Source organism: Schistocerca nitens, chromosome 2, assembly GCF_023898315.1.
Source record: "Schistocerca nitens isolate TAMUIC-IGC-003100 chromosome 2, iqSchNite1.1, whole genome shotgun sequence".
NCBI lineage: Eukaryota > Metazoa > Arthropoda > Insecta > Orthoptera > Acrididae > Schistocerca > Schistocerca nitens.
In genome coordinates, this window is record NC_064615.1 from 867,279,374 (window position 1) to 867,301,655 (window position 22,282).

The following is a 22,282-nucleotide window of genomic DNA, read 5'->3' on the forward strand; positions in this document are numbered from 1 at the left end:
AACAGCTGACCGCCACAAAACACGCGGCATCGTGCTGTCCTTGATGCTATCCTTTCCGACTTTTTCTACCCAGTTTCATTGGAGAGGACCTGCGCTATGCAATATTAACAGCACGACTACTCCTGCGTCCAAGAACCGCACTGGAGAATAAAGCCATTTCCATCCTGCTTACTTAATCTCTTGGAGGTAATAATGAGGTGGACGCAGAGAAAAATGACGTTATGTAATTGATATTTTTTTGCAGGTATATGTCTGCAATCCTGGGACGCACGGAAATGAAGTACCCCGTTCTCTCTTTACGTATAGGCTGCAACAGTTTGTTTTCTTCCTGCCGGCCGGGGTGGCCGAGCGGCTTTAGGCGCTACAATCTGGAACCGCGCGACCGCTACGGACGCAGGTTCGAATCCTGCTTCGGGTATGGATGTGTGTGATGTCCTCAGGTTAGTTAGGTTTAAATAGTTCTAGGGGACTGATGACCACAGTAGTTAAGTCCCATAGTGCTCAGAGCCATTTTTTTGTTTTCTTCCTCTGCCTGCGATGTTTCTTTATTTCCACTGTAGGGGGCAATTTTTGCGCCGTGAGGCGATTTTGTTAATTTTAGTGTTCCATGCCTCAATCGGTAATGCCGGAACCCTTGTGGTTCGTCTGTCTGTTCGTCTGACTGACTGGCTGACTTTTAATAGAAAAAATGGTTCAAATGGCTCTGAGCACTATGTGACTTAACTTCTGAGGTCATCAGTCCCCTAGAACTTAGAACTACTTAAACCTAACTAACCTAATGACATCACACACATCCATGCCCGATCGTAGCGGTCGCGCGGTTCCAGACTGTAGCACCTAGAACCGCTCGGCCACCCCAGCCGGCTGACCTTTAATAAAACTTTTTCTCAGGAAGTGGTCAACGTACCAGCTTGAAACTTTTGTCACATACGAAGGTCTACAGCCCCTTGGCTCCGTAAAAAAATTAAACTTCTGAGTCAATGCAATTGAAAGATATGGCCGTCTCTGTCATATACTTCGAAACTCGCTAACTCACTCATCAGAACCTATAGGTACTTCCTGTTGGCCTAGAACCATGAAATTTGGCAGGAAGCGAGCCTTCACAGTAATGAAAAAGGAAAAAAATCCGAAAACGGCGAATTTGTAATTATATCACGCGATTTTTTTTTTTTTTTTTCTATCCGACAGTCTGTCCGATCGTATGCCACATACTAAGATCTATGGCCCCTTGCTGGTGTGAAATAATTAAGGTACGAACATTTGTCACATATTTTCATACTTACAAACTCACTCATTAAAACCTACAGGGCCCGTTGATCTAGAATCACGAAGTTTGGCAAGAAGCAAGGTTCCACAATACAAGTAAAAAAATTAGAAAACTGTTGATTTGTAATTACATCACACGACAAAAATATTTTTTTGTCATTTGCTATCCGACTTCAAACTTAAAATTAGAACATTCTCAAAAGTCTTGGAATTCTCGGAATCGATGTCTAGCCAGCATCAATGTCGATAACAAGCAACAATTGTCGATATTCTCGATTCCTGGGATGGATCGATTGTCTATGTATACAATTAAGTTCAAACAAAACCCTCAGAGCGCAGGTCCTACTAGCACTTAGACAAGGTTTTCCTGTAATTCAGCTGTGAAACTAGCCGATCTGAATATTTTCTTGGGTTTTGCGTGTTTCTGAGAATTTAGTTCGGAGATAATAGAATTACATATTATACAATACGTCCCCCTGTAACTGGCTGGACGATTCGATTATCTGTTCGAAAATAGTATAAGGCATGGCGCCTCCAACACATCAAGGGCGACAAGTGGCTGTGACGTTCTCATCGGACTTGATGCTGACGACTGCTTCTGCTAGTACAGCCACCATGACGAAGCTTTCACGGCAGACTCCCCCACCCTCACCACTTCAAACTGTACCGCAATCTGTCTCCTATATCAGCATGTCTCTAGGTGTGTGTTATTTCGAACCACCTATACTTAAAACAGGTTAGTGCCAGTTTCGGTTGCATATAAAATAACCTAATACGCTACATGGGGACATGAGCTGGACCGAAAAAGCATAGCACTGTTAGAGGTTAACAAACGTAGATTTGCCTATAGAGTGAAATATTCTCACAGTCAGACTACCGAATTTGAAAATATTATTTTCTCTAATCTTCCTGATTAAACGCTATTCATGTATTCAGCAATTCAGCACCATTTAAAGTAATGTCACTTTTACGTTTTAGTATGCCAGTATTTATCTTGAGGTTTGTCTGACTTTCTTTCTGGGGCACTATGGCAATAGAAAATGTACGAAGTAAGATGCTGCACTTTGGAGTGAAACTTTTTTCTATTTCATGTCAACACAAGTAAGATGCGTTTATTGACGAAAGAAAATATCATCTGGAGCTTAAGAATGTTTGACTACTCGCCTTTCATTTTCTCGTATTTCACACATATTGTAGGTAGCATTTAACAGAAGGTTTTGGCAATTGCCCTTACATCGGTTTTAGTTTGTACCTTTGTACTTCAAAAGTACTACGTAAGATCGACTTTTAATAAATCTTCGTAACGCGAGAGACTGGGGCACGCGTGTCGTGAAAACTGATGTGACCACTATGTATTTGAATCGAGATTTAAGTCGTCAAGAAAAAAATAATATAGGTTTCCCTTTGAAATTTACGTAAAAATAACGCGGACGAAAAGTATCTGAAGTTTTAAAGCCGGGCCTAGGTAGCAACATGACATTGTTCCGAGCTATATTTCCAGGTGTGTTATCTTTGCGATAAGGAGATAAGTACTGCTCCAACCATCGAAAGCGCACTGAGTCACAGAACAAACATTTCATCCCACGAGCCCACTTATGACTAAATAGCCAGATAAATGAACTGTTCCTGCAGAATTTCATGCTCTAGGCCTATTGTACGAAACATGAGCGAGCGTGAAGGTGAAGCAGCGTACAAGCGGAAGACCATAGTTACGTCTGCTATTCTGTTCTGAGCAAAATGTGATAAATGTAAAGAAGTTTCTGGTAAATGACTAGGGAATCCCGAGTCAAAACGTGTTATCTCTCGGACCTCTCTCAGCAAGGCGAAACAGATTCTTCGGAAACAGTATCTCGATTGTGGGTGTAGCTCTCTTTTGCACATAAATTCAATCTGTTAGCGTTGTTTAAGCTACCAAATACCTCCATCTGTTTTATTTAATGGCAAAGTGGAATTTGCTGGTGTGCTTTAACGGAATGAATTGTTATTAGCATAATATTCAGACTCCCAATTATTGTCCATTGCAAAGACGCTTCAGACGAAGAACGTCTTGCAATAGAATGCAAAAAGATACGAAGCTATGTTTTATCTTCGCTGTGTGCAAATCATGAGCTGTTAAATATCACGTACTTACCCATCGATTGGCGTACATTTTGCACCATAGCTGATAGACTCGCATGACAGAAAGTCTGCATTCTTCATTAACCTCATGCAATGGAGTCTACTACCAAATACCTTAGCTAATAGGGATCTTTTCCTGTGATCTGAAGACTGATTTGATGCGGCTTTCCACGCTAGTCTATTCCTAACAAATCCATTCATTTCTTTATTACTACTGCAAGCCACGTCCATTCCAGTCTGTTTACTATATTTTTCCTTCCTCTGCAGTTTTACCCCTCCCCCGTATGACGTCCCATTTTAAGTTCCTTTCTTTATACCTCAGGCTGTGTCCCATCAACCTATCCCTTCTTTTAGCCAAGCTGCGCCATAAAGCTCTTTTCTCTCCGATACGATTCACTACTTCTTCATTAGTTATACGATTCACTCACTCAATCTTCAGCATTCCTCTGTAGCACAACAGATTATACGAGCAAAAACATAACGTCGGAAGTAGTAATAGTTAACGTGCTTCAAATACTAACTAGATGTGCATGGATAAAGCAGCAGCAATTACTCATCGGTAGCCGTGAAAAATAGCCTAGGCAACATGCTAGCATAAACAAGAGAGAAAAAATCTCAAGCTATATGCTGCGAAGGCGGAGATGTAAGAGTTAATCTCTGCCCGTTCATCCCACACTCTGAAGGCAGCGGCGATGTTTAATTACAGATGGCATCTGCAGCGGGAAGCAGCTCGTAAAACGGAGTCCATTGACCTGGAAATGAGCAAGGTTTTTATCGAGGGGCAAGTTGAGCTGCTCTCCTACTTATAAACGCCGGAAACACGTTAACAGGTTTTGGTCAGTAACCAGTGCTACTTACGTTGATGTGCACGTTAATTTACTGTGGAATTACGATGGAATTTTCGAAATGGGGAAGGACGAGTGCGAACTATGTCATTCACAAGCTAGGAATTAGCCCACAATTGAAGGTAAAGAAATTACATCAGAGACTGAAGGACGGTGACAGTTTAAACATTCTGCCTGTGTCGCGATCATTATAGGCGGAGTATTAGCTCGGTCGGGAACGGATGGCAGAAGGCATTCGGAAGTTCTTCAAGAACCACTTCCTCTAAACCCATTCGAGTCGTATACAACTATTTCGAAATCAATGCCTGATGCTGCCCGAGAGCGTTTATTTCATCAGCTGCTAAACGATCAGCAAATTCGTCCAACAAATGATTGCAGCGCTCTATAAAGGACTCAAATAATCTTATCAAGTCTAATGATGTTCTCCCATATAATTTTCCAAGAGCTCCATTTATATTCGGCAAGAGAACAGTTTTAATATCCAGTTAGTACCATTTGTGCTGAAGAACCGGCGCTAAAATACGTGTGAGAGACGTTTCACAACAGAGCAGTGTGGCGCTCGCATGCTGCACTGACATATTTTCGATACCTCCACCTCTCCGGTGGGCGGTGACGTCAGATGCTCAGAGACAGCAAGTCGGTGTCAAGGCCTTCGCCTCTCCCAGTTTCTCCCCGTGGCGCTGTTTACTCTTCCGTTCCGGTAACCGCGGGTACAGCGAATTCGGAAAGTCGGCTCCACAGAACTGGCGACTTGCCCGCGTAATTGCAGACCTAGCGAGCTCGCGAAGTGGGGCCACCATTTCACGGGCCGTTTCATACTACCTCGTGATTCGCAGTTGGCAACGAAATTGCAGGGTAAGTTGGTATTCGGTAGATCTGTGCGTCCATAGAGATGAGACAGCAGTGCTGCACCTAACGCAGAGCTACACCTTACTTTCCAAGGCAAAGTCAGCAATTGTGATTACATACCAGGGTGAAAGAGCAAGCATACAGCAAAAAATTTCGTAAGTGCCCTAAATGAAAAGTCTTTCAAAGTCGAGAAGCGCTCGGTTTCAGCGCAACTTCTCCTGTATTATCACTGATTTTCCTGTGATCATGCATGTGGTGCAGTATTTGTGGGACGTTTATTAATTTGTTTAGAGTAAGCTCTGAATCTCCTCTAAAGAATTGCTTCGTTGAGAGACTTGTCATTAATTGTCACCGGAAGACATATGCATCATTACATGTTTTTGTATTCCAGTATGGAAAGAGCTACGTGCCGGCCGCAGTGGCCGAGTGGTTCTAGCCGCTTCAGTCTGGAACCGCGCCACCGCTACGGTCGCAGGTTCGAATCCTGCCTCGGGCATGGATGTGTATGACGTCCTTACGTTAGTTACGTTTAAGTAGTTCTAAGTTCTAGGGGACTGATGACCTCGGATGTTAACTCCTATAGTGCCCAGAGCCATTTTGAGCCATTTGAAAGAGTTACGTGGCAAGCACGAAGAAGGAAGACGAGGGTTTAAAGTCCCGTCGACAACTAGTCCTGTACATACGATAAACAAGCTGTGATTGCGAGAAGAAATCGGCTGTGTGCTTTTCAAAGGAATCGAAAAATTCCCCTAAGCTATTTAGGAAAACGACAGGAAAACTAAATATGGATGGTCGGACGGGGATTATATCATTTCGCCCGGTAATTCGAGTGGAATTCCGTAAGCAATGCGACACATTTTTTTCTCAAAGCAGGTCGATTTTATTCTGGTTTTCAGAACACCATGCTATTCTCCATTCCTTTCGTTACAAAACCTTATTTTTCAGCATAATATCCGTTCAAAGCGACGGCCTTACGCCACCTTGCTGGGAGAGCCTGTATACCACCCTACCGGTCAACGTCAGGGGCAATGTCTTGCTGCATCAGTAACTTCCCCATCATCCAAGCATTGCTTTCCGCAGAGTGCATCCTCCATTGGCCCAAAACAGATGGAAGTCGGAAGATGCGAGATCCGGGCTTTAGGGTGGGTATGGAAGAACAGTCCAACGAAGTTTTGTGAATTCCTCTCAGGTGCGCAGACAAATAATTGTGACGATCAGCCTCGTAACGCGCAAGCAGTTTCGCACAGTTGGTCCTCCTATGCTCTGTACAGTCTTCTGTGAAGCGAGGAGAAACTCAAAGCGCACACCTGTGAGTACCCCAACTGGTGGACGAGTATGTCAGCCCAACAAAAAGACACGTCCAATTGGGGAAGAGGGGAGGTTGATTGTGAGCCGTCAGTCACCTCGAATGAGAGGGTCCGCACGTTCCAACATTGCAGGAGTCACAGCTGTGTGCGGCCGGTCGGCAGATCAGACAGGTTCGCGCGACATTGTTGCGATGATAACAGACGCCTCGCTCAACGACTCACTGTCCTTTTTTTCGCTTCCAGGCCTCCGTAGACATTTTGCAAGAGCTATGAATATCTATGACGCTATGGTTTTCCGACTAAAGAAAGTCAGTGACATCTCTCTGCTTGGAACGCACCTCCATTACAGATACCATTTTGAAGGCTAATTATAGCTTCGCCACCTATCGAAACTTCACGAAACTGTGGGGTCTGAAGCGGGAATATTCGAAGATGTCCGACAACAAATTTCGTATTTTTTTCAATCCAAATTGGCCGAGAAAAGTTTGTATTACTTATTGAACGCCCCTTGAATTTCATGGATTCGCCATTTTCCTTCCGCGAACAGCACTTTTACCACGGAGTCGCTCGAGTGTTATTCGTGGTTTTCAAAGTGTCACAATTTGTCTTCTTCTCCAAGCACCGCATATTTCTGCATGAAGGCGACTACTTCTTTCCTAGAAGATAGTGAAAGAAACTTTAGCAGATCAATACTCCGTGCATCCTTCAACACGTTAAAGACTGTTTCCAAACATAGATGTGCCAAATCGTTGATTCTATTAGCATTTCTCAACAACCACGCTGTTACGTTTTGCATCCTTCCAGTTTAGAAGAGACCCAAGCTCTGTACCTGTCTTCACATGCCTGCACTAGTGTTAAAGAGGACACTACCCTTTCTCAACTCTAAGACAGGCGTGAAAATTTCGGTTCGTGATGTTTTCGTGACACGTCAGTTCTACGACACTCACGAATACTGATGAGCAGGAGGCGGCCACGTAAAGAATCATCTCCTGTGAATAGAAGTGTCGTTGCAGTATGACTGTCCGCTAGAGAAACAAAGAGACGGGAAAAACAAGGCGAGATAAGCTACTCTGATAAGAGTATCTCAGCCTGCTCTCACCAGCAATCGGGCCAAAGTGTTGACGGCAGAAAGCACTCAGGTGCGCCGAGTACCGTTGCCCCTTTGTCACCCTCGCTGGCTTCCAGGACGCGGACACTGGTCGGAAGCAGCTGGAGCTCCGGAAACGAGAACAAAGACCACAGTGTTTCGGCGAACAACCTTGGATAATAAATATTACAACTGAATAATGATCCTGCAAACTCGAAGAGAAAAAAATGGCTCTGAGCACTATGGGACTCAACATCTTAGGTCATAAGTCCCCTAGAACTTAGAACTACTTAAACCCAACTAACCTAAGGACATCACACACACCCATGCCCGAGGCAGGATTCGAACCTGCGACCGTAGCAGTCCCGCGGTTGGGGACTGCAGAGCCAGAACCGCTAGACCACCGCGGCCGGCACTCGAAGAGAAAACGTTGCCTTTGATAGTGCTACAGTATAACTATATAGAACATTCTACCTAAGAGACCCATGCATCCTTTGTTTGGGTCATATTTATTTATTTTTTACGCTATAGACCTTAATACGTGACATAAATTTCAACTTGATGCTTCTACCCGTTCGTTAGTAAAAGAGGTCGTAACAGACGGATGGCCCAAGAGGCAGTCAGATAACGAATGACAAAAATTTTTTTTCGTCTGATTTGGCTACAAATTCATGAAATTTTAGGATTTTTGCGTTACATATACAGTGTAACCTTGCAACTTGCCAAATTTCAAGATTCCAGACCAATGGGAAGTACACTACTCGCTATTAAAATTGCTACACCATGAAGATGACATGTTACAGATGCGAAATTAAACCAACAGGTGGAAGATGCTGTGATATGCAAATGATTAGCTTTTCAGAGCATTCACACAAGGTTAGCACCGGTGGCGACACTTACAACCGATTTCTCATACACAAACAGCAGTTGACCGGCGTTGCCTGGTGAAACGTTGTTGTGATGCCTCGTGTAAGAAGGAGAAATGCGTACCATCACGTTTCCGACTTCGATAAAGGTCGGATTATAGCCTATCGCGATTGCGGTGTATCGTATCGCGACATTGCTGCTCGCGTTAGTCGAAATCCAATTTGGAATCGGTGGGTTCAGGAGGGTAATACGGAGCGCCGTGCTGGATCCCAACGGCCTCGTATCACTAGCAGTCGAGATGACAGGCATCTTATCCGCATGGCTGTAACGGATCGTGCAGCCGCGTCTCGATCCCTGAGTCAACAGATGGGGACGTTTGCAAGACAACAACCATCTGCACGAACAGTTCGACGACGTTTGCAGTAGCACGGACTATCAGCTCGGAGACAATGGCTGCGGTTACCTTTGACGCTGCGTCACAGACAGAAGTGCCTGCGATGGTATACTCAATGACGAACCTAGCATCATGATGGTCGCATCCGTGTTTGGCGACATCGCGGTGAACGCACATTGGTAGTGTGTATTCGTCATCGCCATTCTGGAGTATCTCCCGGCGTGATGGTATGAGGTACCATTGGTTACACGTCTCGGCCATCTCTTGTTAGCACTGACGGCACTCTGAACAGTGGACGTTACATTTCAGATGTGTTACGACCCGTGGCTCTACCCTCCATTCGATCCCTGCGAAACCCTACATTTCAGCAGGATAATGCACGACCGCATGTTGCAGGTCCTGTTCGGGCCTTTCTGGACACAGAAAATGTTCGAATTATGCCCTGGACAGCACATTCTCCAGAACTCTCACCAATTGAAAACGTCTGGTCAATGGTGGCCGAGCAACTGGCTCGTCACAATACACCAGGCACTGCTCTTGATGAACTGTGGTATCGTGTTGAAGCTGCATGGGCAGCTGTACCTGTACACGCCATCCAAGCTCTGTTTGACTCAATGCCCAGGCGTATCAAGGCCGTTATTACGGCCAGAGGTGGTTGTTCTGGCTACTAATTTCTCAGGATCTATGTATCCAAATTGCGTTAAAATGTAATTACATGTCAGTTCTAGTATAATATATTTGTCCAATGAATACCCGTTTATAATCTGCATTTCTTATTGGTGTAGCAGTTTTAATGGCCAGTAGTGTACCTTACATATGTTGATGTGTGAGTTTGCGAGTATTAAAATATGTGGCATAAATGGCCCTATCTTTCGATTGCGTTCACTTAGAAGCTTCACTTTTTGCATAGCCAAGGGCCCGTGTAACTTAACACGTGACATAAATTTTAGTTACAGATACATTTACCAGTTCCAGAGGAAAAGGGTTTTGAACAGTGAGACAGACGGACAACAAAGTTATCCTATAAGTGGTCCGTTTCTGTCGCTTGATGTAGGAACCTTAAATGAGAGTAGGGTTTTTTTTTTTTTTTGACATTACGGCGGTCTATATTACATATGAATTTCGGACTCTTTAGGTTGTTCTGTAGGTGACAGAGACTTTAAGGTGAGTTTCTATCGCCAGCTGCGGCTGCTGTCTGAATCGTCGCAACTTTGAACCTTCAATGTCAGATGCTAACTAATTTAAATCAGATAGTAGGTGACCCTAGCAGTTTACCTGCCCGCGCCGAGGTCGGTGTTGCGCATTCTCCAAACACAGCCGACGCTGCCCACGTATCGGAGTGGTAGGAACGGTGCGCTCCGATCTCGGAGCGGCGCACAGTAGCGGCGTTATCGCGACCCGTCGCCACGGCAACGCCAGAACCTGGTCTTTGTGTGGTGGCTGATGCTGCAGGATGCTCGCTTCCTGTGACCCCGAAACAGGTCGCACGAAACCAAAAACTGGCCAGCGCATCCGCCGCGCCGACCCGCGCACCGACAGACAACGCGACGCTCCGCCGCCGTGTGCAGTTCGTCGTCGGCGCCCGCGTGAATCACGGAGCGCAAAAAACCGCAGAGCGCGCTGCCAGCCGGCCTTCGTGACAGTTCCGCGTGCTCGCCTTCTGCAGCCCGTCACACACACACACACACACACACACACACACAGACTCAGTGTTTGTGTTTACGTCGCTGGGTGCCGGCCGCCGCAAACACGCCTGCCGGTGGCAAGAAATTTACGGACGTGGCCATATTTTTGTTCATTTCCCGCTCCTCTTCCTAGACCGCGAACTACACACCGCCTCCGTCACGCTTTCCCTTTTTTTGCCTCCTCTCTTCTGTAGGTTTTCAAAATATTTGTTCTGTGAGTGGTCGCTCTCTGCTTCCGCGACGGCGCTTTTGTTTTTGCTCGGTGTGTGTGAGTATGTGTGTGTGTGTGTGTGTGTGTGTGTTTCTTCTGCGCGGATGGCGACCGGCGCTCGGTGGAGAAAATAGGGCGAGAGGCAAAATTTAGCGGTAGGGCGTAGCTGCTAATGATCTGACCCAGTTTCTGCGCTGACGGCTCAACACTGCTGCTGGGATCAACCTGTTAGGGCGGTACGCAAAGATACAGAAAGCGCAACGAATTGGGACGCGATAGAGCCAGTTAAGGATAGCGACAAATACATCTAAGGTGTAATGACTACAATAAAAATAAAAGATAAGTAAGACCGAAAAGTTAGTAAGACATTTTTTAGAACAATTCTTATTTTTTCCCTTTTTATGGTTCCTTACCGCAGCCACTAAAAACGGAACCCTTATAGGATCACATGTCCCTCTATCCGACTGTTAAACACTATTTTTCAGCAAAGTGTTAAAGTATCAAGTTGAAATTTATACCGCATACTAAGGTTCCCCGTACCTTGGCGGGGTAGAAAAATGAAGCTTAAGTCAACGTAATCGAAATATGTAGCCATTTATATCGCATGGTTTGATACTCGCAAGCCGGCCGATGTGGCCGAGCGGTTCTAGGCGCAACTGTTTGGAACCACGCGACACCTACGGTCGCAGTTTCGAATCCTGCCTCGGGCATGGATGTATGTGATGTACTTAGGTTAGTTAGGTTTAAGTAGTTCTATGTTCTAGGGGACTGATGACCTCAGAAGTTAAGTCCCATAGTGCTCAGAGCCATTTGAACCATTTTGATACTCGCAAACTCTCTCATCAAAATCTGTAGGGTACTTCCCATTGACCTGAAATCATGAAATTTGACATGATTCAAGGTTTCACAGTGCAGGCGAAGGGAAAAAAAAATCCGAAAACTGCTAATTTGTAATTATATCATACGAATTTTTTTCTGTCATTTGTTGTCGACTCTGTGTCAATGCACGCAAAAGGTACAGCCATTTATGTCACATATTTTGATATTCGCAGACCCACTCATTAAAACCTATAGGGCACTTTACCTAGAACCATGAAATTTGGTAAGGAGCGAGGTTTCGCAGTACAAGTAAAGGAAACAATAAAAAAATTGTTATTTGTAATTATATCTCACAAAATATTTCTTTTGTCATTTGTTATCCAACTTTAAAATTAATACATTCTCGAAAGTCTTGGAATTCCCGGGACCAATATCCTGTCAGCATCAGTCTCGATAACAGGCGAAAATCGTCGAGTTTCTCGACTCCCAGGATGATGAACAGTCTATATACATAACCAAATTTTTGCGTAACCTTCAGAGCGCGAGTGCTACTACTCTTTAGATCCACTACACAGAAAAAGCAAAGTAGTTCCAGTGGTAAGAGGTAATGCCTGAAATTTGGTGTTCTCGGCACGCTCTTGACACATTAGATCTCGGAATATTGAATTCCCTAACGATTTCAGAAATGGAATGTCCCGTGCGTCTAACTCCAACTACCGTTTCGCTTTCGAAGTCCATTAATTCCCGTGGTGCGTCCAGAGTCACGTCGGAAACCTTTTCACATGAATCACCTGAGCACAAACGACAGCTCCGTCATTGTACTGCCCTTTCATATCCTGTGTACGCTATACTACCGCCTTCTGTATATGTGCAAAGCGCTGCCCTATGACTTTTGCCACCTCAGTGTTCAAAAATGGCTCTGAGCACTATGGGACTTAACTTCTCAGGTCATCAGTCCCCTAGAACTTAGAACTACTTAAACCTAACTAACCTAAGGACATCACACACATCCATGCCCGAGGCAGGGCCGTAGCGGTCGCGCGGCTCCAGACTGTAGCGCCTAGAACCGCTCGGCCACTTCGGCCGGCTCACCTCAGAGTAAACGATGGGAGACACTCAGTACAATCTCAATATATATTATCCTCGTTCTATTGTAATGCTGTAAATCGATTTTCAAAGAAAAGAGGACGCACTGACGTAAGAGTGGACTTGATGCGCCTCGATCATTTTCTTTGGGGACCCGTCTTACACAATCTGAAAAGGGAGCGCTGACGCTAAGCAGGAGCAATGCAGACGGATTCCTGTTCGATGTGTTAAGACGTTGGAGATGATACACACCACTCGATGTTCCCGTTTAATTACGCTCTGTGGAACAGACGAAGACGAAAACAAATTGAGATGAAAGTAGGTAGAGCAAACAACGGCCGGGCGCCTTGTTCTGACCAAGTTTGAGGGACAAGTGTTTGCTTTTCCTGCAGTATTTCTGGTCGGACGCATTCTTCGCGTTTCTGCGGGACGCAGTGTTTGCGAAATCCAAGCGGCCGACTATCTCCTTCCGCGCGGCGACTTTTGGTAGTTGCGTCCGCATGATTGTCGCAGAGGGATACTCAGCTGATTTATCGGTGGCTGATGTCACTGAAACGAGCGTCAAACCACGTTTGGTGCACTTTAGACGCAATTCATTGTCCACGATAACGCGGTGACTAATACTGTCTGACGCTGGACGCATTCATTATTTTGAGAAAGGGAACGTTGTTTGCAGTAGTTTCTGCGAAGATTCTCGTTGAACGCGTGCTATGTTTGTGATACTTGCTTCAGTGAGCATCGTATGCGTCATCAAATGATAACCAAAAGTTCCTGCGTAAGTCAGAAAATACCTGATCTTACTACCTTATCTTCAGGGGAGCAATAGTTTTTTATTGCTGAAGCTATGACAAGTAAATGTGAATTTGGAGAAAAAAAGAGGCAGCAAAAAAGTGTTTATTCAACAGTAAAATTCTTGATAGCAAAAATGGTTCAAATGGCTCTGAGCACTATGGGACTCAACTTCTGAGGTCATTAGTCCCCTAGAACTTAGAACTAGTTAAACCTAACTAACCTAAGGACATCACACACATCCATGCCCGAGGCAGGATTCGAACCTGCGACCGTAGCAGTCTCGCGGTTCCAGACTGCAGCGCCTAGAGCCGCACGGCCACTTCGGCCGGCTCTTGATAGCATAACTTAACAATAATTATGTCGTGATCTGTGGCTTTCCCGGGGTATACGCTGTTTTCATGGTTCTCGGATGCCTTGTCGGATCCGATCGTCCGAAATCGGCCACAGAATTCTATCAGCACCAACTGAAGATGACGGAACGGCTGCACACCGAAATGTCCTGGACCGTCGACGATCGAATCCAGCAGTACACTAGAAAACCATGGAAGCAATATATTTGTTACACCGCGAAGATGCGTTAAGAAGCATCAAGGAAAGAAATAATTTCAAGTGTGATCGATATCAAAATTATTAGCAACGGAAACGTAGTTGAACTGCACATGACTGGAAAGGAAGTAATCGGTGCCTCATTTGATGCAGTCAGTCCACCGTGGTGGCGCAGGAAAATTAAGGAAAAATGTAGGACGAACGGATGAAGGCTGTGAAATGGTTCAAATGGGTCTAAGCATTATGGGACTTAACATCTGAGGTCACCAGTCCCCTAGACTTAGAACTACTTAAATCTAACTAACCTAAGGACTTCACACACATCCATACCCGAGGCAGGATTCGCACCAACGACCGCAGCAGCAGGGTGGTTCCGGACTGAAGTGCCTAGAACCGCTCGGCCACAGCTGCCGGAATGAAGGCTGTAACACTGCTGTTCCCAGTACAAGTCCAACTCCTGAGCTATTGCGCCACCTCGCTCGGTTTCACACAGGATATGAGTAATTTTAATCGACGTTCGCAGCCACTACCGTAACAGCCTTTATGCAGTGATGTTGGCTGCAAACAGATTTTCCCACTGGCACAATGATAACATTTTTCATCTCTTTTACTGAGGCTCTTCGTTTCGATATCTGTTCCCATGACAAACCAACACCGAAAATATGAATAGTTGTAAGAAGATATAAAAGGTGAAACCCAGTTCCTTAAAAGAGACTGGTGCCTGAGGTCATGTATTACTTATAAGTCATCTCGCACCACGACACGCCATAAGAAGTCCGTGTCCCTGCTTTTTCTTTTTTTTTCCATCAGTTACTGGACTGGTTTAACGCAGCCTTTCCCAACATCCTTTCCTGCGCCAGCCTCGGCATCTCCGACTAACATTTCCATATAGCGTCCTCGATTATTTTCTGGATGTATTTCAAAATCTGTCTTTTCCCAGAAATTTTACTCTCTATGTCTCCCTGTAGTGTCATGGACGATATTCCCTAGCGTCTTAATAATGGTCATGAATTTCTAAACTGCATTCTAATCAGTATTTTCTAAATATTCTTTTCCTTGCCTATTCTCTACAGGACCCATTCGTGTCTTATTAGTCAACGTAATTTTCAGCACCCCTTCGTAGCACTACATATGAAACTCTTTGATTCTCTTCTTTTCGTTTTGCCACAGTTCATGATTCTCTGAAATTCAATGCAGCGCTACAGACATTCTGCCACATTTCTTCCTCAAGTTAAGGCCAATATTTGACATCAGTAAATTTCTTCTAGCGAAGAACGCCTCCTTTTTATTTGCTCGTCTACTTTTTACGTCCTCTTTTCTTCGTTCTGCCTTGCGTTATTTTGATTGCAATGCAGCACAGTTATCTTTCGTCTACTACGTGACCCCCATTTTGATGTTACGTGTATTCGTAACTTTATTTATGGTACTCCTCAATAATTCGTCTTCTTTTCGGTTCCTTTCAATTCATGTTCGTCCGCAGCCCGTGGTCGTGTGGTAGCGTTCTCGCTTCCCACGCCCGGGTGCCCAAGTTCGATTCCCGGCGGGGTCAGGGATTTTCTCTGCCTCGTGATGACTGGGTGTTCTGTGATGTCCTTAGGTTAGTTAGGTTTAAGTAGTTCTAAGTTCTAGGGGACTGATGACCATAGATGTTAAGTCCCGTAGTGCTCAGAGCCAATTCATGTTCCGTGTTTATTACACCGCACTTTCCACTCGACAGGACCTCTAGTTCTCTGTTATCTCCTTCACTTTCAATAGCGGTGTAACCAGCGAACTTTCACCATGAATTTTAATGCCACTCCTGAACCTTTATTTACTCCTATCATAGGTTCTTCGAGGTACATGATGAGCAGTAGCGGAGAATTACTGTTTCCCCTCTTACAAGGGACTAATCCTCCCCCCTGTCCAGTAAGAGTGTGTGGGTCACTCGAACAAGTCAGCTGCCACATTGTAGCCCTGACGATCCCGACGGTATGTAGCTATCTGAGAAATATAGGCCTTGAGCTACTCTCCGCACGTAGCCTGTACAAGTTCGATGGTGCTACGGCAGTCACGTTCCCTTCTGATAGCCTTCTCCGGTGGAGGCTGCTCGCTTTATCTGCAGGTAATGAGAGTACTGAGAACTCGACCGACAAGAAAAACTACCTTCGATACCCCCTGTGCTGTAGATGGCTTAGGAACTCCATTGTCTCCTCTGGCTCTGGAAATTTAACTTGGAGTCACAGTAAATTACAAGAGTCACATCCAGCCAGTAGGGTATCCACTAACTACCGAAGCACAGTAATCGTTGACTTGTTGGACTCTCATTCGGGATGCAGAAATCAAATCTTTGTCTGCCCTTCTTAATATCCTTCGATTGGACTTTACTGTCTATAGCAATCACCACATTTCCCTTTCCTTCTTGATTTTCTTGACTTCAGGGACTTCTCAGCCACTCAACGAGAATGCCTCTCCCTTTCTTGTTACGCAATTCTCACTGAAAGATGAAACTCATTCACGCTTCAGTGGCTTCTTCTTCCAGACTGCCGGCCGAAGTGGCCGTGCGGTTAAAGGCGCTGCAGTCTGGAACCGCAAGACCGCTACGGTCGCAGGTTCGAATCCTGCCTCGGGCATGGATGTTTGTGATGTCCTTAGGTTAGTTAGGTTTAACTAGTTCTAAGTTCTACGGGACTAATGACCTCAGCAGTTGAGTCCCATAGTGCTCAGAGCCATTTGAACCATTTGAACCATCTTCCAGACTGTGAGCTTCCAAAGCTTTGCCATTCCTGGTTTCCTCTAAACAAAACTTGCCATTCAGTAAGCAAGCGATTTTTTCCTCCGAGAGATTTATGCAGCTACACTGATCATGACAGACGTATTGAAAATGCAAACACCCAATACTCCCACCAGGTACACTGTAAATCTAATGAAACCTTCATCACACCATCTAGCAAGATCTATGCACATACCGTACAACAGAATCGTCATGCATTGCAAAACGTAAAATTTTCAAGACTTCCAGTGCCACATAGGTGTCCAGGAACTTAGAAACGCATTAAAAATGTATTTTGTAAAGCGGGGAAATAGTTCGAAACTTTTTTATCACCTTTTTACAGCTTCACTGCTTTAAAAAGAATTATACTACTGGATAAAACTACTTGCGCTGTAGCAACCTTCGGCTGTAAATTATCCACAAAGTATTACACTCTTAGCAGAGGGGTTCCAGTATTTATTGTCTCATAAGCGAAACACCTGAGCTTTAGGAAGCACGCAGATGACCTTTTTTTCGCAGACCGTGCCGCGTGCAGGCACTTAGGTAAATTGCTAAACGGCCGTGCGAGAGCAAACAAAACGTTTTCAGTGCGCTCGTCGTCTCTGGAGAGAGCAACGCAAAGTGTGTCGCTACCGACCCGCTTCTCTCAAGCTTCCGCTGGACTACAGCCACTTAGAAGAGCCGATTCATCTTGCTGTGATTCGCTTTCGGGATGCAGACGGTTACTGCGACGCGTGCTGAGTAAGCATTTCGCGTCAGTTTCACTGAGTAAGTAGTATTGAAACGGTTTCTTTAATTTGCAAAATTTGAAACTCCATTCGTTTCATGCTTAGGCACTTGCAGAGAAGTCGATACCCTGGTTATGAAACTGAGTTATTGCCACAAACTATTACTTAGAAGAACCTCTTATAGATTAGACGCATGAGTGTGGTTAGCAACAGCAGGTTACTTCTCGAAGGGAAAAACAACTTTCGGTGAAGAGCTCTTAGCGTGCGTACGTCTGATACGAGATAGAGGATAATTCTTTATCTGAAAACAAAGTCTTCGTCCTGATGTAGGTTGCTATTTAACAGACTACATGTTACCCATAAGTTACGTTTGTGCGTAGTTGTGCTCAAAAACTACTCGACATTCAAGCGAACGACGTAAATCGAATGGGAACATTTAACAATACTCCGAAATCTATCATCTAGCGCTATTTTCTTGATTAATTCATTACCTCTTGGTACGTATTACTAGATGGAATAACGACCTAAAATCAGTAATGATTCATTGAATTACAAATAGCTACAATAAGGTACAGCCTGAAATCTCTTAGCCTTATACTGAACAGTTTCGTTTACCGTGGCCTGTTCAAAAATTTAATGCGGTCTCCCTTCGGAAGTGTTCAACCGAGAAAAATTGTCGTTTAATTTTTTTAACTAGAGTCCTCAGTCTGAAACTGATACAATGCCTAAATGGCAACAGCATATTATAACATGTAAACAGTCATTAGCTGTAAAATTGGGAGGATTTTCTGTGTGAGGTTAGCAACGTGGCGTATCACTGTAGCATTTACAGACGAGAGTTAATTCGTCATCGTGTCTTCTCGAGAATTCTTTACCTCGGTGGGCTGTAGGTTGAAGCAGCCTAACTGATATTTCTATTTCTTTCTTGGTTTATTGGTTGTGGCACATCTCTTGTGGTTTGGTCTTCTCTTCACATTACCAGGTGAATTAAACAGTAAAGCAGTTCAAATGGCTCTGAGCACTATCAGACTTAACATCGGAGGTCATCAGTCCCCTAGAAATTAGAACTACTTAAACCTAACTAACCTAAGGACATCACACACATCCAAGCCCGAGGCAGGATTCGAACCTGCGACAGTAGCGGTCGCGCGGTTCCGGACTGAAGCACCTAGAACCGCTCGGCCACCGCGGCCGACCAGGAAATCAGTATTGAACCTTGTGTCGGGTCTGAATATTGTATCGCATTAATAGTAGCGAACCAGTGGAGGTGCGATGTCTTTACGCAATCCTCGACGGGCGTTCCCGGTCCTTCAGTCATGGCGGGGGGAGGCCACAGGACCCACAGTGTAACTGTGATGATGACGTAGTTTTTGAGGTTGTCAGTGACACGAAGCATCGCCACAGGTGAAAGTCACACAAAGTATCAGTTAAGATCCCAAGTGAAACACCGACCCACTGGACTTGTATTCTGACAGTTTCCCACGGGCCACTAAGCTGGAGATGGCTCTAGACGCTGGGAGAGACGCGGCAGTGAGACCCCTAGACCGTGACCTCAGCCGACGGCGCGCTTAGTGTGTCCGCAGCCCCCACAGCGCTGATGCCAGCAGGTGAATCAGCGACACCCGGCGCCCAGCAAGTGGGACGGCCTGTGCGTGACTCAAGCTATGCAGATACTAGGCGCCGGCGGCGGGCTACAGCGAGGTGCGCATAGCTCGCACGCCCTCGACCACCGTCGAGGGCTAGTCACGAGTCAGTTTACCACGAATGAATGTGGGAAGCCGATTCCAGCCTTACTCATTTATTCTTCGTTGATCCATTACGGATCGTGGGACGACGGCTGGCATGAACTTCTTGATACGATAATTTACCAACAGCCATATGTATTGTAGAAATTTATTTTATTTTATGAACTTCTATGTGCTACCAGTTTCGGCATAACATTGATGCCATCTTCAGGCCCCACTCGTCATAGTCGTAAAATCGCTATACACGGAAGGAGCCATATAACTGGATCCGTGAACCAAATCGTCTTGCAACAGCTCTTGGTGGCCAGGCAACACCGTGTATAGCGATTTTACAACTATGACGAGTGGGGCCTGAAGATGGCATCAATGTAATGCCGAAACTGGTAGCACACAGAAGTTCATAAAATAAAATAAATTTCTACAATACATACGGGTGTTGGTAAATTATTGCATCAAGAAGTACTCATTTATGTCTTCCATGGTTCCATTTTATCCTTCAGTTAGTCCACGGCAGATATCGTCTCGAATATGCTCAGCGAAAATTTGACGTTAACCAAGCGTTTTACTTTGGAAGTGAGGTCCTTTAAGTAGCTACCGCTTGTAACATATACCCTTGCATATTTTCTTTAATGCTTACTCTTTTCTACCATTTATCTCTGGTGCAGGATCCACTATATTCGTGATTCGGCTGATTTGTTTAATTTTGTGGCTGGATGCCATTCTTTCCGACACAGACGTCAGTTAACCTAAGGGAAAGAAGTTCCGCGCGCCATCGTACTGTGGCTCGTGCAAACATTATTGTGTTTGTTATCAGATCGAGGACTAGCCCGGCGAATTTGCTTAAACGAGCGTGGAAACCCGTCTGAAAACCATCCTCAGATTGTTGCCTTACCAGATCAACGTTCGTTAATCTCGAAAGATAGTGTATTTTTTTGTTTTTAATGCTTGGAAACAGCCTAATTTTACAAAGTCGGATGTAGCCTTCCTGTCATTGTAGTAAGTCTCGCACAGCGCGAGTCGTATTGGGGTACATTCAACGATGCACACACCGCTGAACTTCCGTATTCCGAGGGCTTATGAAAACGTAACCACATTAATTGCATTCGTTGTATACTGTTTATACGGATGAGTTAACTTTATTACAGTCAATAATGTGATAGTGTCTATGTTAATAAAGACTGTGCTAGGTGGCGGCCGGAGTGGCCGAGCGGTTCTAGGCGCTACAGTCTGGAACCGCACGACCGCTACGGTCGCAGGTTCGAATCCTGGCTTGGGCATGGATGTGTGTGATGTCCATAGGTTAGTTACGTTTAAGTAGTTCTAAGTTCTAGGGGACTGATGACCTCAGAACTTAAGTCCCATAGTGCTCAGAGCCATTTGAACCATTTTTGAACTGTGCTAGGTATTTTTCGTGACATGAAAGGAACGATCTTGATATCCGCACGAAAACCGTAAGCGACGACAATTAGCGTGGAATTTAAATCTCAGCTGAACTCGAATAGCGTTTCGCAAGGTAGATTGGTGTGGATGACAATGCACGTGGGTGACAGTGAAATATTGTTTGGCTATTATCGCAGTAGTAATCAATCACACACGGAGGAGCTGAGGTGAATAAAGTTATCGCGATCTTTCAGACAGTGGGGACGAGGAAACAGTGTTTTCAAAAACTCCGTGGGTTAAGGATCAGCATTTCTGTAAAAGGGGGGTACTATATGGGGATACATAGTTTCTCAGATTGCCTGACGACACGTGGTAAAAACTCCTCAGAGACAAACCGGTTGCTATCTGTTTATCTTTACAATTCCCGTCACTCGTTCTGCGTCACCCTGGTACACTTCCGACCATGATTTATTGCGTGTCCTGACTCATGTTTGTTTCAGATCTTTAACAGCATTCCAGCACTTATTTCGAAGAGTTTTTAGAAATTGTTACACTTCCTGTGAACTGCTGGAACGAATGGCGATACCGGATTTTATCGTGTGTGGCACTGCACGTAGCGTATTTCTCGCTACTAGTGCGTTGTTGCAGAGGGATCATACGTCTGACAGGAACCTCAGGAAGCTGTCGAATAGCTCTGCTCAGCCGTACCAGTAGGATCTATTTGGCTACTCTTTGGCCGATGCCTGATAATTGTATCGCGAATGTTTATCGCTGTTAGCGGCGCACAAGGCGACTCGCGTGCGAAACAGCATACTTGTCTTGGAGCTCTTAGGAAGACGTCCTCGCTTCAGCTTCAGTCAGCTGTTTACAACAGCAGTTCCGGCAGCACAGCTCGCAATCTCCTATGTTCTTGGTGGCGACGCAGTTGTCTCTGTTTCTCTGAACACATCGGGACATTTTTGTTGTTGTATAGCAGATTGTGGGAACGACAGGCAGTTGGGCCTGTGTTAAAATAACTGCTTTAACGCTATGTACGTAATGGCTATTCACTTCGCTAATAAATTATATGCGTTCCATGCGTACGTGCCTACTGCATGTTAAGACTCCTTCTATTTCTACATTAGTTATATTTGCGACTGACATTTTACGATCCAAAAAGCGCTTTGAAGTTAGAGAATAACGAAAGTAATTTCATACGAGGTTGGTTTGAGTAGCTGAGTGTCTCTAGGAGACGCAGATCTCCAGGAATTAGAATCATCTTTCGTTCCTCAATTTCCCACGGCCATCAGAACACAGTCAATCGTTTATGGATGGTGGACTCCATAGAAGGCATTTGGAGTACGGTTCTAGACAGAGATTTTTAAACATTAAATAAACGGGTAGCTTATAAACGATAGTAGCATATTTTCCAACACAAGCGTATTTATTTCACTTTCTGTACATCGCCCGTAGAAAATTCCTAAACTGGTTTTATTCCTTCATATCAGCGACTTTAGAGCAGCAACTACGGCGACAGCTTGAACTAGCAGCTGTAAACAACAGATGTTCATCGACCAGTCAGTTGTGAACATGCAGTGTTTATTAGTACACGTGGGTCTGTAGTGTGTCAACGTTGTTGTGCCATAAATCGCAGTGGAGCCACTTCTCTAAATCAGTTGTTCAAGGCATCCTCGGTCATGTGGGGGAGAAGGGAAAAGCGTTTGTAAAGTTTGCCCCGCACGCCTCAACTCCCGAACAGAAACAATAACGCCTGGATGCATGTCCCGACTTGACTGAAATGCAAAACACGGACTATTATTTTCTGCAAA

The 22,282-nt window shown here is 44.9% G+C and overlaps 1 protein-coding gene across 5 annotated transcripts in view; it reads left to right on the plus strand.

Moving 5' to 3' along the window:
* LOC126237143 (matrix metalloproteinase-24) overlaps positions 1-22,282 on the plus strand; it is a 169,375-nt gene that overhangs the window by 21,942 nt on the left and 125,151 nt on the right. The gene's annotated exons all lie outside the window — the stretch shown is intronic.